Raw genomic sequence first — 15,871 nt, forward strand, 5'->3', positions numbered from 1 at the left:
TGCCTTATAGGCCATGAATACAATACAAAAGCCTTTATGAATAAAGAAACCCTAAAAAAGATAAGGTAGGACCGTACAGTCTGACACCCGTACAATCGTCAGTGCTGATAGCATAACGGTTTCCTGACGTGTGGAAACCTCACAACCGGCTAACCAGACCAACGGACACGTTGATTTTGGCTCGGCGTATCCGGACCAACGGACACGTTTTCTTGTCTCGGGTCAATTACATCTGATATGATACCCCGGTGTGAAGAAAAGATCGAACATGCTCGTGCTCATTTGCACTTATCCTTGGCTTCGGTCTGACCGGTCACACATTGACCCGGTTTTTACCGTGTACAGGTAGTCACACACAAGCCACGCATCTATCGGCTTGGTGTAAACATTGGGTGCGGATAACAATTTACATTCTTTGATAGCAATCAGTTTCATGTTTATATATGCTGCAAAGGCTACTCAAAGTTCATTTAATTTTGTGTCTCTGCTGTTTTGGCACTTGCTTAAGTTTAAACACTCAATTAATATTAGCCTAAAAATTGTAAGATTAAGAACACAACAGTTGTAAAAAAGACGCAAACTCTCTTATTTCAGATTAGCAGCTTTGTTGATTTACCAAGTTTACGATAATGGTGTTGTCAAATTTTAGTACTCTTTAAGGGTTCGAAATGAAGTTAATCAATTTACCTATCCTTTTTATGCTATTCTTACTAAATTAAAGGAGCTAGTATTTGTTACAACTTTATGAAGAGTAGGATTGTGTGAGGCAGCATAAGCAATTCAAAAGATAGGATTTAAATTACACATATACACTCTATTCTTTTTACATAATTATTTTAATTTAGCATGTTATAGCGGAAGGTTATTGTGGTCTTTAACTATATATAATATGATCCTGGTAGTGTCACGACTCAATCTCCTTAGTCGTTATGACATTCGACTATTCCAAGCCAGGCAGATCAAAAGACTCGTTAAGCCCAAATTAAATATGTGAAAGCATAACAAATAAGTCTTAACATGCTGAATTATCATATACATAGAATTAAGTTTTATCACTGGATATGTTGTTCTATAGAATAAGTTTTATACAATAAGCCATAAATCCCAAAGTATGCAGATGTTGCATGGTCTGTATTTTTATGTGTTCTTTTCTGAAATGTATATTATATGAGAGGAGTCCTCCCACCAACATTGTAGATGCCTTTCTGCTTGTAGCGTTAAAGCTTTAAATTGCAAAGAGGTGGGAGTGTCCATAGTTTTTATTTTTGTAAGAGGTCATACGACTTTAACCTCTTGTGTATGTATTTTGCTGTTATCTAATTTACGAGGTAGGGGTCCGCCTAATCTGCGACAACTATACAAGATGAAATAATCATACTAATATCAACCAACATGAGGCACAACAACTATACAACGAGCAGCAAGCTTGTTATACGACTGTGTGACGTTTCTCCAGGTCCTTATCCTTTCGAACTCTAAAATAATAGCAACACAACTAGACATCCCAATAATCAACTTAAATCATCAATAATAAACTAAATCACTCGGACTCACTGCTTCCGATCACTGTCCCCTAAGTTCTATATAATAAACATACCAATACGATCCTTACAATCTTCTCTATGGAGTTAGGAAGAAGTTACATACCTTTAGCAAGGAGGAAACCAGCCTACTCTGCCCAAACTTACAAGAACCAAGCATTACTACAATCACGAGAGAAAAAACGAAGAACTCGTGAACTTGGAATAGAATCAAAGAGAGAAATCGATTTCGACTCACCTTGGAGACTCTTTGATGTTTGAAGAACCCTAGAGAGAGTTTTGGTCTATTTTCGTTCTGGAAAATATGAGATATGAACTGAAAAGTATTATCCTTATCTTATATACCTTCCACCGACTAATCATCTTCACTGAGCGAGCCTCATGGCGAGCAACATGCTCGCTTTGGAGCTCGCTCGACGAGACCCTTTGCCGCCTGCCAGGCAGTCTGGCTAAAATGTGAATATCTCCATGCCCCGACATCGTATCGAATGTTACACCTCGAATAACGTCGTTTGCGTCGTAAGTAAATTAAAGTAAGCTCGGACAGGTCACGGAACTCTTATAAGGTTAATGAATACTCTTAACAAGTGTCAAGAAAGCGCCTAAAGGTTCTGGGACCAAGCAAATAGAAGAAAATAAATTTGTCGAAAAAAATTTGAAAAAAATGTTGGCAGAATTTTGGGCACATTTTTAGTCAATTTGGAGGGGTATATCTCCTAGTATATTAGGAGTTTTAAGGTGTTTGAAAATCCTAAAGTGAAGTTCGTCGAGTCTAGTTTCCAACGCAATAAACCGCTCGTCGATACGACATTGGAGTAGAGAATTATGGACGTTACAAGTTAGGTTGACAGAGCAGAAACGCACTGCTACAGTGCTACAGTGCTGCAGGGCCACCGACTTTAGCACACTATATAAGGGTTAAAACCCCTATTTTTTGTCATAATAATTTCCCAAATATTCCAGAAAATTCAGCAAGCATAAGAGAGAATATATACACCAAAAAAGTGAGGATTTTGAGTAATTTCAAGTAACGGAGTACTAGTTGCGGTCCCGGTAACGTGTAGTCGCGATTATAATTTTGTTTTGCATTGGAAAGGGCTTGGGTACAAATTAAATATTTAAGATCTTTCTACTTTAGTAAAGATAAGGTATGAATCATTAAATCTCTCTCTTTATTAACGTTGATTTAGGAATATTTACGAGAATAAAAGTTATAGTTTGTTTTGTTGATGTTGTTGGCTTATGGATTGAGGTTTGAAGAAAGTTTGGATGGAATTGTGCATATTTATCTTGTAGAATCTTGATGATATTGTTGTTGATGTTGTTGGTATTGTTTGGGAGTTGTTTTGGTATTTGGAGGAGGTAAAGAATATAGGGGAAATGCTGACCAAATTTTCGTAACCCAAATTAGTCTTCAATAATTAGTGTTTATAAGTTGATGGAAATATGATGAAAGTATGATTAAAGATGTATTTCTCGATATATAGGTTCGGTTGAAGGGAAAACACCGAAGTAACGGATCCTTTAAGTGGTGGCTTGACGGATAAAGTATGTAAGGTGTTCGTTTCCATCTTTCTTTGGCATGAATCCAACTAGAATATGAACATGAGCGTTCCATAGCAAATTCGCTCCACTCCTATACTTTGTATTTCCAAATCTTAATGTCTTAGTTATTTGATTGATTCTTGGTATATTATTATGTTCATCATCGTTAAGTTATTTCTTTGGATTCGACACGAATTCCATAATATAAATCGGAGGTTACCGACCTTACGTCACTCCGATAAAGTTCTAGATTTCATATGACCTCTCATGCATGCTATTTACATTATGTATAGCTAACATATTATATTTATGGATCAGGTCGTACGTTCCTCGGCACTAACATATTATATTTATGGATCGGGTCGTACGTTCCTCGGCACTAACATATCATATTTATGGATCGGGCCGTACTGTCACGACCCGGCTAGGGGCCGCGACGGGTACCCGGGACAAACCACCGAGCACCGCTCGTACTATCATTTACCTAAATCATTTAACAATCATTCATCTATTTCCGGTTAACTTTAAAAAGAGGATTTGCTTTTCATTACAAAAATATAACGCGTTGATACAAAAACATAACGCGTTGATACAAAAACATATTTTCAATATACTTATACACATGCGTACCACCCACGTTGTGGAACCACACAACCCACATCGAGCATCTATGAGCCTCTATTGAGTGGCATACAAAATATATACACAAAAGGAACAACCAATCAGCACCTCCGGAAGATGGAGTGCTCTTCAGCTCGGCTAGTGACTCCTATCATTCTGGATCGCTTTCCCGTCTACCTGTGGGCATGAACACAGCATCCAAAGAAAAGGATGTCAGTACGAGCATTGTACTGAGTACGTAAGGCATACATCAAGAAATAAAGTAATAATAAGAAAGTAAAGTAAGTACATGGGGATAATCGATAACTGCTTGCCACTTAAGGCAGATCCATGCATGCATACTCATAAAGCATCATATAGTAAATTGCTGCGGAACGCGCAGCCCGATCCATATGTCATCATATGTTACTGCCGAGGAACGTACGGCCCGATCCATAAATATAATAAGTTAGTGCCGAGGAACGTACGGCCCGATCCATAACCCATATATCCCGTGTCCGGGCATCCCGCGTCCAGGATGAAATCATGATATGCCAGCTGACCAGGTGGCTATGCGTCTATAGAGCCTCACCTTTCCCCATTTCCCCTGAAAACATTTTCATATCATATATATATATATATATATATATATATATATATATATATATATATATATATATATATATATATATACATAATATACATAGCATGCTTGAGAGCCCAAGGAAAAGCTGTAAGTACGTCGGAGTGACGTAAGGTCGAAAGCCTCCGATTATGTTATGGGGTAATCATCGTCGCTTTGTCTCACCTTGAAGGAACAATTATTATAAGGCGAGACTATCAATGAAGAATAGCATTAATAGAAAGCATAGAATAAAATCATGAACTTCATAAGGCATCCATTCATATACTTTGGAAGATTTAGAAATAAGTCACCATCCATGAATAAATTGAGAAATCAGTAAATAGCTCGATGTTCTCATATAGTCGTTGAAATCGTAAACTTGAAACTTTTAAACATAAGATCATTCTCATCATAGTCATCATAATGATATTCTCACTTTTGACATCATCTTTGTCATTGAAAAAAAAATATCCTTCCTCGTTATCATAAGAACTCACATAATCACAACCTTTGGTTTTGGAAAATAGGAGTACTTGGAAAACATTTATGGAATATCAAGAAGGAAATCATGCTTCGGAATCTTAGACTTTTTAACCTTTGATAGCAAGGAAAAGATGGGAGCATTTATGAAATCGTAAGCTAGGGATCATGCCTTCGAAAGAAAGGGAATAACCTCACATACCTTCGACGTTTACAATTCTTATTGCTTGCTCTCTCTCCCTTAATACACTCGTATATACCTTCAAGAGAATTCATGTCGTCGTTAGCTAAGTAATTATAAGAACGAACTACTATTTCTAAGGAAAATTGGATAGCACTTCCTTCATTTCTAATACTTTTCCCATGTTTCATTTCAACTCTCATACATTCGTAACGACACTCACAATATTACTTTCAACAATCATCACTTATACACTTTGAGAAAAATCTACCATTTTCCTCCAATTTCTCCACATCCATGGTTATAGCTCGTTATCACGTTTTCTCGTATATAATACTTATTTCATGGTCTAGACGTTATTTATAACATATTCACAACCGTAGCTTATCAACATTCATGACTCCATTCAACTACTATTCAATTGTGCCACTATTCACCCGTGCAAGGCCCATTTTCTATGTTCTTAGACATTTCAAGTATCTAAGCCTTCCAATACCTTGAAACATATGGTATAGTCATGAAACATACCTTGGATGATGGTGGAACAAGCCTTGAGCAACAATACTCTTTTTATACCAAAACCCTATTTCAACCCTTTTGAGATTTCTTGAAGAAGATGACTTCCAATAGAGCCTCATGCACTTGCTTTCATGAATTAGATTTTGATGATCTTGGTTTCCCTTGATCTCTTGAATTTTGTAGATGAATATTTGGAGAGCTTCTAGAGTGTTCTTGAAGGTTGTATGGATGAAAAATGAAATAAAATGAGGCTTTGGTCCCTTTTAATAACTCAAAGTTGATCTTTAATGAATTCCAGTCGGGGTGAACAGTGGTCGTAAACCACAGTTTACGAGCCGTAAACTGGTTTACCAGCCGTATTATGTGGTCGTCTTTAAGCATGTCCAAAACAGAGAAGCTGGCTGAAGAACATGGCAGTTTACGATCGAGGTTTACGGTCCGTAAACCAGTTTACGGGCCGTATTCCAAGTCATATTTAAGCATTTTACCACTTAACAGAAAGTTGAAATTTGAAAGGCTGGAGGACGATGGTGGTTTACGGTCCGTAAATCACTTTATGGGCCGTAAATCACTATACGACCACTGGGCTGCATGAAATTCTACAACTTTTCCATTTCCAAAAATTCACGAATCATCACCCCTTGCTTAGCAAAACACCCCACACTCATACACTTGACGTTCTATTCCTTGTACATGTACGGGGACTTTTCCGAGGTGTAACATTCTTCCCCCCTTTTGGAACATTCGTCCTCGAATGTTAAATCAGCGGGGATTCTAAGAAAATTTGCCGGAGTTTCTTTTGTAATTTGGACACTATCTTTCCATTACCACAACCCACAATATCTTCGCCTCACAGGGCCCTATCACAAAATTAACACATTTATGGCCACACACGACCAAAAACATAAAATTAAAACATACATACCATCATGAACTTCTCCTAGAGATTCGACTAGGTGCGACTACTTGGCTTCCGCATTCACTCTGGCTTCCCTAGTATTTCTTCCCGAGTATCGCTTTTGCCACCAAACTCTGATTTAAGCCACCTCCTTATTTCGAAGTCCTCGCACTTACCTATCTAATGTGGCAAAGGGTACTTTCTCATACATCAACTTTCTTGTCATTTGAGCATCATTTTATCGACATGCTCCTAGTGGGAGTTCTAACATATTTATAAGCTACCTTGCTTGTTGCATACGATCTTATAGGATCTAATGCCTCGGAACCTAACTCCCCCTTTATTCCGTGATTCTATCGCTCTCGTAGGTTGTCATATCCTCGGGCTTCTATAGTGAGTATGTAACCTGTACTTATACTATGCCCCAAGCAATTATTCCATTTGTCTCTCACAACAATTCCAACTCGACATTTCAGTTTCGTTTACCATATACCCTTCTTCCACTCACCCCGGGCATCATGACTCTCTCACCCTTACTTTACCTCCTACTCCTCTCCTAAGTGTTCACTTGGTCTCATTGGCGACGCGTAGACATCTACGAATTACATACTCTTTTTGCGCGATTCGCATTCGTATCCATCCATCCGTATACCTATATCCATTTCTGTCTTCGCATCCATAGTCATATTCATCGGTATGCCGTATCCATGGTCATATTCATCTAAGTGTCAATATCCTTCTCAATGACCTTTTCGCTAATGCCCTTACCTCGAGAACGGGGTAACTTTACAATAAGACCCATGTTAATATCATGAATTATTATGTGTCTCAGGCCTGCATGCCTTCTTCTTGGGGCTACCGTCACCCACTATATTCACAACATTCTCCGGGGTTATATTTTCGTTTGGGCTAAAAGAGTATTCAATCCCGGAAGTCATTAAATCTATATAAGGGCAGAGAAACGAGATTTTCCATTCTACTGGAAGAGTAATAGTAACTAATCAGTACTCCCTAAACTGATTCCAACTCTCCTCCAACCATGTCACGCAACCAGAGTTTCGCAATTTTATTCCTCGTTTTGCGCCACTTGGGACCTTAGGGGACACAACTTCTCACATATCGGCCTTATACTTCGCTACAAATTCATCTGAGATTTATAATTTAGAGGGACGATGAGGTGGTATAATCTTAGAGAATTGTGGGTCCACCTCTGCCCGTCACCAATGTTTTACTATCTTTGCCGACTCACGGCTCTTCTTCTTCCCCCTTCTTCTTGCCTTTGCGTGACCTTATTCTGCCGCTTTTAGTCAATACACTCCCGTAGGGTTCATCATTCGAACCCTCACACTGGCGTCCTCTCTATTTGCTTCCCCCCTTTTAAGGGTTTTACTCGTACCTTTAAATCTCAAATCCACGTACTCCTGGCTACACTACGCCTCACTTATTCCGTCCCCTACAGTCTATGGCTATAACAATTCATACGTCGAGTCATGGAGTCTTAGCGTACTCGCCTTACAGTCTTATAACCAAGAAATGCACCCGATATAACACTCCGAGCAAAAACGTACGTTACTTAGCTCATCCAGTAGTTATGTGTCTGTATCTGAATCTGCTCCGATTAACAACTTCCTACCCCATAGGGATGCTTACATTAATAGTGGGTCTAGCTATCCATTCCACCCATCTAATGTCACTCGCCCTCTTCTTCGGCGTTCAAAATTGCTTGTAACGCCACCTTCGTTTCCCTAGGGCTTAGGTCTCTCTTACGCCGCTAATGCGCCCCATGCCTCCTTATTCTCTTACTCTTGTTTGCCCTTGGAACCGATTCATATCTGCATTGTACCACTATCATTATTAGTTATAACTCTACTTCATCGCTTCATCGTCGTACAGTAGATCCATAACTCATGATCATCTTTTCCTCTTCAACTCTTTACCTCATTCACTTCACTCGTTCTAACTTGGTATGGGATATTTGTAGGAGATATGTTCTCCTTTAACTACCACGCCACTATTCTTTAGGCACTCGTACTTCGTACATTTCCTCTTTGCTATCTTATCTCCTCCCACTTAATAGTCGATCCTTGACTCTTCGCATGAGGAACCATATTCTTAACTTAGTACCGCTTTGTTCTTTTGGATATACCACCTGTGTCAATCCGTCCATTGCTACCTAAAACTAATTCTATCTGTCCTGATCATCCCCCATCTCGCTCCTATCGCGTTGACCTTCCTCCTACTAATTATTCTACTTTCATTTTTTATCTTTACCGTAGTCTCGGCCTTATATGCCCAACTAAAGATATCATCTATGCCCTTAGGCGTCTTCTCGCTATACTTTACACAACAATTCTTGTTACGGCTCATTGTACCCAGATCATAATCCACCCTATAGAGTGACACTTCTTGATCTCGTTTGCAAACCTGCTCGTAACATAGGGTAGCCTCATGAAGCAGGCATACTCAACCTGTTATCCTTTTTAGTCAGTTACATTACATTTACCATATGGCTTATTTGCACACGTATTCGCATTATGGTGTTAGCAATATACCTGGAGTAATATCAGTGGAAGACTCAGGATCCCGTCGTTCAGCTAACGCCTGGGTATGATGCTGGGATCCGCTTGGACTAGGCGTTCTTCGGTCCCTACCACTGCTTACTAGCCCCTGTGGCCCTGACCTTGGAGGGTGTGTCGATGATGAAGAGCCCGTTACCATTCCCGTAGTCCGAACCTCACTTTTACCATGTAGCGATGGACAATTTCGCTTTAAATGGCCTGGCCTAGCACAGGCATAACAAACATCCGAGTCCCGACGACACGGTCCCCAATGTAACCTGCGACACTGAATACATCGTGGTACTGGTGACCTCTTCTGACCGGAATCACTCTGAACCCGAGAACGAGAAACTCTGAGACTCGGGGATGACCTTAAATAAGCAGGTCCATCAAATCTGGGTCTGGGAAACTGTGGAGGTGCATCTCTAATCACACGGTCAGACCCAAAGGAATTAACTCCCTTTCTCCAACCCCTGCCATCGTGACTCGCATTCTGCCGCTGAGTCTGAGCGGCTACCAATTGAGTCAGTAAAAGAATGGCCTGTCTCATCTCTTGGCCCGCGGTATCTTGCGAAGGAACGGGGGGTACTGGAGCTAAGATCGAGGCTTCCCTCTGATCCTTAAAAGTGGGCGAGGTATGGGAAAATCTAAGTGGGGCGTTATTCTGGGGTTCACCCTCCTCCATATCCGTAGACGGCTCCCGATCAAGCCCTTCTTCAACCACCATCTTGCCCTTCTGGGCCGTCGTAGATTTTCCCTTCATTGGTTTTGCTGAAATGACAACGCACCGTTAGGGAAGAGATAGTCTTATAACACAGCTCTATCGCACGATCTATTAAGAAGAAAGATGGTCATGTTTCCTAAATGCCCGGTAGCCTCCTGTTTATAGATGTGGTGCACAACACACCGATAAACAAGACTCTACTAGACACGGCTCGTAGACACTTCCTAGGACGAACTGGTCTGATACCACTTCTGTCACGACCCGGCTAGGGGCCGCGACGGGTACCCGGGACTAACCACCGAGCACCGCTCGTACTATCATTTACCTAACCCATTTAACAATCATTCATCTATTTCCGGTTAACTTTAAAAAGAGGATTTGCTTTTCATTACAAAAATATAATGCGTTGATACAAAAACATATTTTCCATATACTTATACACATGCGTACTACCCACGTTGTGGAACCACACAACCCACATCGAGCATCTATGAGCCTCTATGAGCCTCTATTGAGTGGCATACAAAATATATACACAAAAGGAACAACCAATTAGCACCTCCGAAAGATGGAGTGCTCTTCAGCTCGGCTAGTGACTCCTATCAGTCTGGACCGCTTTCCCGTCTACCTGTGGGCATGAACACAACATCCAAAGAAAAGGATGTCAGTACGAGCATTGTACTGAGTACGTAAGGCATACATCAAGAAATAAAGTAAGAATAAGAAAGTAAAGTAAGTACAAGGGGATAATCGATAACTGCTTGCCTCTTAAGGCGGATCCATGCATGCATACTCATAAAGTATCATATAGTAAATTGCTGAGAAACGCGCAGCCCGATCCATATGTCATCATATGTTAGTGCCGAGGAACGTACGACCCGATCCATAAATATAATAAGTTAGTGCCGAGGAACGTACGGCCCGATCCATAACCCATATATCCCGCGTCCGGGCATCCCGCGTCCAGGATGAAATCATGATATGCCAGCTGACTAGGTGGCTATGCGTCTATAGCGCCTCACCTTTCCCCATTTCCCCTGAAAACATTTTCATATCATATATATATATATATATATATATACATAATATACATATCATGCTTGAGAGCCCAAGGAAAAGCTGTAAGTACGTCGGAGTGACGTAAGGTCGAAAGCCTCCTATTATGTTATGGGGTAATCATCGTCGCTTTGTCTCACCTTGAAGGAACAATTATTATAAGGCGAGACTATCAATGAAGAATAGCATTAAAAGAAAGCATAGAATAAAATCATGAACTTCATAAGGCATCCATTCATATACTTTGGAAGATTTAGAAATAAGTCACCATCCATGAATAAATTGAGAAATCAGTAAATAGCTCGACGTTCTCATATAGTCGTTGAAATCGTAAACTTGAAACTTTTAAACATAAGATCGTTCTAATCATAGTCATCATAATGATATTCTCACTTTTGACATCATCGTTGTCATTGAAAAAAAAATATCCTTCGTCGTTATCGTAAGAACTCACATAATCACAACCTTTGGTTTTGGAAAATAGGAATACTTGGAAAACATTTATGGAATATCAAGAAGGAAATCATGCTTCGGAATATTAGACTTTTTAACCTTTGATAGCAAGGAAAAGATGGGAGCATTTATGAAATCGTAAGCTAGGGATCATGCCTTTGAAAAAAAGGGAATAGCCTCACCTACCTTTGACGTTTACAATTCTTATTGCTTGCTCTCTCTCCCTTAATGCACTCGTATATACCTTCAAGAGAATTCATGTCGTCGTTAGCTAAGTAATTATAAGAACGGACTAGTATTTCTAAGGAAAATTGGATAGCACTTCCTTCATTTCTAATACTTTTCCCATGTTTCATTTCAACTCTCATACATTCGTAACGACACTCACAATATTACTTTTAACAATCATCACTTATACACTTTGAGAAAAATCTACCATTTTCCTCCAATTTCTCCACATCCATGGTTATAGCTCGTTATCACGTTTTCTCGTATATAATACTTATTTCATGGTCTAGACATTATTTATAACATATTCACAACCGTAGCTTATCAACATTCATGACTCCATTCAACTACTATTCAATTGTGCCACTATTCACCCGTGCAAGGCCCATTTTCTATGTTCTTACACATTTCAAGTATCTAAGCCTTCCAATACCTTGAAACATATGGTATAGTCATGAAACATACCCTGGATGATGGTGGAACAAGACCTGAGCAACAATACTCTTTTTATACCAAAACCCGATTTCAAACCTTTTGAGATTTCTTGAAGAAGATGACTTCCAATAGAGCCTCATGCACTTGCTTTCAGGAATTAGATGTTGATGATCTTGGTTTCCCTTGATCTCTTGAATTTTGTAGATGAATATTTGGAGAGCTTCTAGAGTGTTCTTGATGGTTGTATGGATGAAAAATGAAATAAAATGAGGCTTTGGTCCCTTTTAATAACTGAAAGTTGATCTTTAATGAATTCCAGTCGGGGTGAACAGTGGTCGTAAACCACAGTTTACGAACCATAAACTGATTTACGTGCCGTATTATGTGGTCGTCTTTAAGCATGTCCAAAACAGAGAAGCTGGTTGAAGAACATGGCAGTTTACGATCGAGGTTTACGGTCCGTAAACCAGTTTACGGGCCGTATTCCAAGTCGTATTTAAGCATTTCACCACTTAACAGAAAGTTGAAATTTGAGAAATCAGTGGTGCTCGATCTAGTGGTATTTTTATGGGGATTCTATTTATCGATGTAGGATCCCTATTCAAGATCACTGTAGTTCCTTTTCGGGCGGCTCTAGGACGGCCGCCTATAGGTGGTAGGGTAGGGTGGGTGGTACCGCTCTGCGGCCAATCTTCCTAACCGCGCGCGGGCTGGGCTTAGTGCGCGTGAAACTCATCACTACCTCGTAAGGGCGTTGAGACCATAAGGCTGGAGGACGATGGTGGTTTACGGTCCGTAAATCACTTTACGGGCCGTAAATCACTATACGACCACTGGGCTGCATGAAATTCTACAACTTTTCCATTTCCAAAAATTCACGAATCATCACCCCTTGCTTAGCAAAACACCCCACACTCATACCCTTGACGTTCTATTCCTTGTACATGTACGTGGACTTTTCCGAGGTGTAACACGTACGTTCCTCGGCACTAACATATTATATTTATGGATCGGGCTGTATGTTCCTCGGCACTAACATATATGGATCGGGCTGCACATTCCGCAACACTAATACTTATATGATATACATATACACATATGTGCTTACTTATATATGATTTTTAAGATTCATGCACGACATATTATATGTTCTCAGCTGACAGGTTACCTTTACTCTATTTATATTTCCGTCCCACTTATGTTATTGCTTCCAGCCTTACATACTCAGTACTTTTATCTTTACTGACGTCCCATTGCACGAGACGCTGCATTTCGTGCTGCAGGCTCTGACAGGGTTATTGAGGAGCGACTGCAGTAGGATTTTCCAGCTCAGCGGTGTCAGCAAGTGCCACTACTCCGGACTTGCTACTTTTGGTACTTTTTCGCTTATGTAATATATGTTCATATGTACACTCTTAAAGGCTCATAGAGATAGTGGGGTATGTACATATTATGTATGGCCCTGTCGGCCTTGTTTTGGGTTCTTGATATATTTCTGATAGCTTTGCCGGCTTTATAATACTAATGAGGTTGTAGCGACCTTGTCGGTTCGCATTTGTACATATATGTTAGATTATTAGACATTTCTATGTTGGGCCTTTTCTGTGTGTAGGTGTTCTTTGAGTTACGGTATATGATGTTTAGAGTAACCGCTAAGTCAGATGGTTCCCGGCCTATGGGTGGAGCCCGTCATACACCTCGTTGGGGTGTGATAGACTAATGATCTAATACACTAGCAACTAGACTCATAGACCTTTGATTTGTGGGTGGATCACCCCGTAACTCCAAGTATAATGGGAGAAAAGCTCAGTGGAATTTGACCCAAATATTAATGAACTTGTGAGCGTAACATGCGACAACCTTTGTCGACTTTCATTTTACAACTTGCTAGACTCTAAAACTTATTGTATGACTATTAAACACTTCAAATACCTTACGACACGACCTTCTTATCATGTTGCATACTTCTAGTCTAACCCCAAAAGTAAGGGTTATAACGTTAACCCTCCCCCCCCCCCCCCCCCCCCCCCTAACAGAATCATTCGTCCTCGAATAAGGAGTGATACTCGAAAAAGATTAACTCTGAAAGTTTTGAAAATTTTGGCAAAGTATCCTTTGGTAATAAGACTATCCAAAATCCTGTCAGCCAACCAGAAACACAATAACTTGCCTCATTGGGCAACACAACACGCAACATGAACAAAATGAATAATAGCAACGTTGGGCCTCTCTTGGCCCTCCAAAAAGTAACTATTATCATTTTGATCATAACTTCTTTTACATACCTCGTGTCTCTGGCAGTTTCTGAAAACCATGACCTATGGGACGTACTATTGATGATGATGTTGCAGCTGACCCTGTAGGCTGAGCCATATCGCCTTCACACCTCTGCCTAAGTTGAGGATAAAATCTCTGATGATAGCTAGAAAGACCACACTCACAACACCCTTCAGATCCTGCACGACACACCCGTGTGTGTGGTCTCCCGCAATGACTACAAGGAGGAATAGGTGGCCTTCGTCATTCCCTACTACTCTGAGTCGGTAGGCCTGACACCGTAGAGCTCTGACCTTGATCATAATTGGGCCTCTTGGACTGTGATGTGCACTAGCTACAGAATAGGCTATAGCTCGTGAAGGCCTGGCTAGTCATCTAGAAGATTGTGGCTCATTATCACTTTGAGGTTCCCCATACTCGCCAGCTGATCTGTCTCGTTTGCTCTACACCCTGTCTTTATCCCGATTGACCCGAAGCTGATGCTTATGGTCCTCTAGCTTCTGGGCAAATGCTTGATCCTGTAGATATCCATGTCTTGATTCAAGGACGCAATAGTACAATCTCCAATCAAATGCGACTCAAGACCACCCACAAACCGTTGAACCCTGTCTCACATTGTGGATACTATCATAGGAGCATATCTCGTTAATGAGTCAAACCTGAGTCTGTATCCCTATACATTCATGTCTATCTGCCTAAGGGATATAACTGATCAACCTTGGATTCTCGAATATCTAAAGACAAGTAATGATCCAAAAAGGCCTCCGCAAAATCCTCCCACATAGCTAGGGGTGCATCTGGTCCCCAGTACCGGTCCCAAGCCTTGTACCATAAGACTGCTACATCTTTAAACTTGTATGAAGCCAGTTTTATTGCCTTAGTCTCTGAAGCATGCATAACTCGAAGCGTCCTTTGGAGCTCATCAATAAAATTATGCGGGTCCTCATTCGGATTAGACCCTATGAACTCAGGACGGTTCATATTAATGAAATTCTAAACCCTTAAATCGGTAGGCCCTTCATAAGGCTTCTCACTCAAAGATGCTCTAATTTGTTGTTGTTCCTGAGTAGCTACTATCTGCGTCAATGGCTGAACTGCATTTCTCGGGTCCTGATCAGAAGAACGCAATGGTGGTATTGAAGGACTGGAACTCCCCAAGGATCCTATGGTCCCTGTGTTGTGCTGGGGATATCTGGGTAGGTGATTCGCTCTAGGCCTTAACCTGGCACATATTGGAAGGTGGTGACCTACTGGTATCTGTCTCTGTTGCTGCATTAGTTCCCCGGCTAGCCGCAAACTTTCTAGCCATAGACATCTCTGTAAAGCACATAACAAAGTACGAGTTATAATCAAATTCTTATGACTCAGCTCTAGTGCACGATCTGGAATATCAAGAAGGGCAACAATTTATAAATTCCCTGTAGCCTCCTAATTATAAATGTGGTGCATAATCTACTCATAAGTAGGACTCTACTAGCCACAGCTTTATAGACTCCTTAGGACACAAACCTGCTTTGATACCAAGTTTGTCACACCCCAAACCTAGGGAAGCGGACCCACACTCGATGCCGCACCTGAGAGAGTGAAAAAACCTACAAGACTCATGAACCTAACACATACAAAAGCACCATATATATAAACACCTGCCAACACGAGAAACATGGCAACCACAGGTAACTAGCAATCTAAAAGATATATATATATATATATATATATATATATATATATAAGGCCACTTGGCCGTAGCACCA

This window comes from Lycium barbarum, chromosome 7, assembly GCF_019175385.1.
Source record: "Lycium barbarum isolate Lr01 chromosome 7, ASM1917538v2, whole genome shotgun sequence".
NCBI lineage: Eukaryota > Viridiplantae > Streptophyta > Magnoliopsida > Solanales > Solanaceae > Lycium > Lycium barbarum.